Genomic DNA, 3,016 nt, shown 5'->3' on the forward strand with positions numbered 1-3,016 from the left:
TTATCCCGATACGTTGCTTTCCCCTCAATATTTAAAAGATAATTTTTGTTTTTATTGATTGACTAATTCACTGATCATTTATCCCTGAAGTGTACCACGCTCAATAATTATAGACTAAATCGATTTATCGAAGAAATAATAATTAATTCCGAGAAACAAGGCGATTATTTTAAATTATTTTTCAACTTATTATTCGCGCGTGACTCACAGCTATAAATTAATAGAGAAGATAATAATCAGCAATATGAAATTCATCGATACAAGTTCATCTCATAGTAGAAAAATACATTCAAAGAAAATAGCACATTATGAGGCCAATCAGTAAGTAAACCTTTCAACGACTAGAGTGGCGATTAAGTGACAAATCTGATTTAATAATGTCACAACAAAATTTTAATTTTGATGGGTATGTATCGTGACGAGAAGGAACTTAAATTAAAGGAAATTAAAAAATGGGACAATACTCGTAAAATCACAATCATGATAGTCAAATTCCAAAGTAACTTGTTGAAAAATTTATCGAATTAATCAAAATTGGAAGACCAAATTATTAAAAATATAAAATTTGTCCTGCATAATTGTAATATATAAATTAGCAAAACAAAATATAATAACACTGCAAAAATGACGATCCCCCGAAATATTATATTATATTGCAAAATATTTGCAACTATATATTTCAAAATACTTTGACTTTATATAATGTGTTACTTCAATTGAAATCCCCGACCATCGCTTATCTTTTTCTCATTAGTATGAATACAGCGGTGATCATTCTCTTTCATGTGGTATAAAAAATAATCTATTCAATAGATTCAGCCGCCTTAATCTTACAGAATATATAAACATTGAGATACAAATAGAGATATTGACATAGAGAAATAAAAAACGATGAAACTTGATGTGTAAATTGTAACGAAAAACTAGTCTAAGAAAAAATTGTCTAAGAACTAAGAACTGTCTAAGAAAAACATTAATGCACGGAAAAAAATTTTGGTTGAATTAACATTTAAAAGTGAACCAGATTAAGGTTGGTGATATATCTTCCACTCGCTAAGGAAATACGTGTTAATATGCACTTTTATCCATTTTTAGTGTCTATCCGGAAGCTTCTCTCAAGAATTTGGCGTCCGCCATCGAGAAAACGACATTTCTATGACTGACTGATTCACGTTAGCTCCTTAAAAACAAATGCGCAAAATATCTGGTCGAGAATAAACGATCCAGAAATTCCGATTGAGGAAACCCGAATTGTGTTTAAGTCAACCATAAATCTTATTAACTTAAACCATAAATCTTATTAACTTAAACAGAGTTCGGGTTACTTTAATCGGAATTCCTGAATCGTTCATATTCAACCAGATATTTGGTTAATTCAACCAAGTTTTTTTTCCGTGTGTAATTTACAATGTACGAAATATATGACCCACATAAATTACTTTTTTTATCGCGCAGATTTTAATCGCCTAATAACGGCCTTATTTTTTAGCATTGTAAATCGCACTTATCATCATAAATCATATCTATATGAACAAATTATATAGTTCTTTTACATCACGGCCACACCTCTATAAATACGAAGATTCTACGTCAAAGAAAAATAGTCTACGGTGCAACTTCGTGACACAAACATATTCGAAAAATTCAAAATGAAAACTTTAATGATTATCGTGACTGTACTATCTGTTATAGTAAGTACGAGAAAACAAATAAACTTCACCGTGCTCTTATACAGTATATTATCTTCATGAACACTAAACTCATATATTTCAATACATAAAGTTCATCTTCAAATTACACATAATTTGCAACATGGTATACAAAAATATATAAAATCGAAAATCAACGCAACAGATCTAATATTAATATTACACTCTATTTATAACGAAGAATAAAATGCCACAAAATCAAACATTTTATTAAAAATGGTATACAAAAAAAAATTCATACAATACATATACCCGTCCACAGTAATAAAGAGTTTACCGCGGTTATGTATTTTCTAAGTGTGAGATTGCATTGATAACTCGCATAATAATATAAATCTTGTTTGTACATTTATATATTGCGTAAATTGTATAATTTACTACTGTGCACAGTGTAAAAGCACCACAAATTGGTTGGGTTTTGCTTAGAAATTGCTTAATTAATCGTCATATTCTAGAACCTAGCAAATAGAGCATTTTACCAAGGATTTATGATTAGTGAAGATTGAAAAATATCGAGCATATATTAAAGAAAATTGAAAAGCCACGCGAATAATTAGATACATTTATAACACACTTAAAATAAAATTCAACTTTATAAATTGGGTAAACATTATATTAATAGAGCGAATAATTTTTTTAGGAATAAATATTTAAAGGATGATATCTAAAGCAGACTATTAAGGTACTATGTATTTTGCTTTCTATGTAGCGTTCGATGATAATCAATAGAAAAGATTACATCTTTTAAAGGCACTGCTCCAAACATTGAGACACGTAGGATTTATGATTTCTGGAGAGTCAATGCATCCAGCAAGAATATTACCGAGAAACAGGAAATCAGCAATTAGTCTACTCCTAAAAGACAAAATCCCGAAGTCACGTTAACGTTGTTTATATCCATGACATTAAATTGACATAGATTGTCCAACATAAAAGCTCAGTCTCCGAATAAATAGGTGTTGGACTCCTTTAATAATATTTTTAATTAAATAACATGTCTGACAACTAATATCCAATAATTTATTTTGGAATCGTTTATTTGATAATTAATTTTAGCAAATTCAATCACTGCCTAATTGATAACTGAATTGGATGAATTTAATTAAAGCCCATTCAACTGAAGATTGACATAAGCGTAGGAAACTAATGATGTTTCAATGAACATCATTTATTACATGATATTACATCGTAATTAAATATAGCAAATACTATTGAATTTTGTTTAATTAACGATTAATATGAACAAATTTCAACCAATTCAATCAATAATCGATCGAACAATTAGTATGACAAGTCCCCCCCCCCCC

The sequence above is a fragment of the Odontomachus brunneus genome, unplaced genomic scaffold, assembly GCF_010583005.1.
Source record: "Odontomachus brunneus isolate Ranch 3 - 2012 unplaced genomic scaffold, Obru_v1 Obru_scaffold_276, whole genome shotgun sequence".
In the NCBI taxonomy this organism is placed as follows: Eukaryota; Metazoa; Arthropoda; class Insecta; order Hymenoptera; family Formicidae; genus Odontomachus; species Odontomachus brunneus.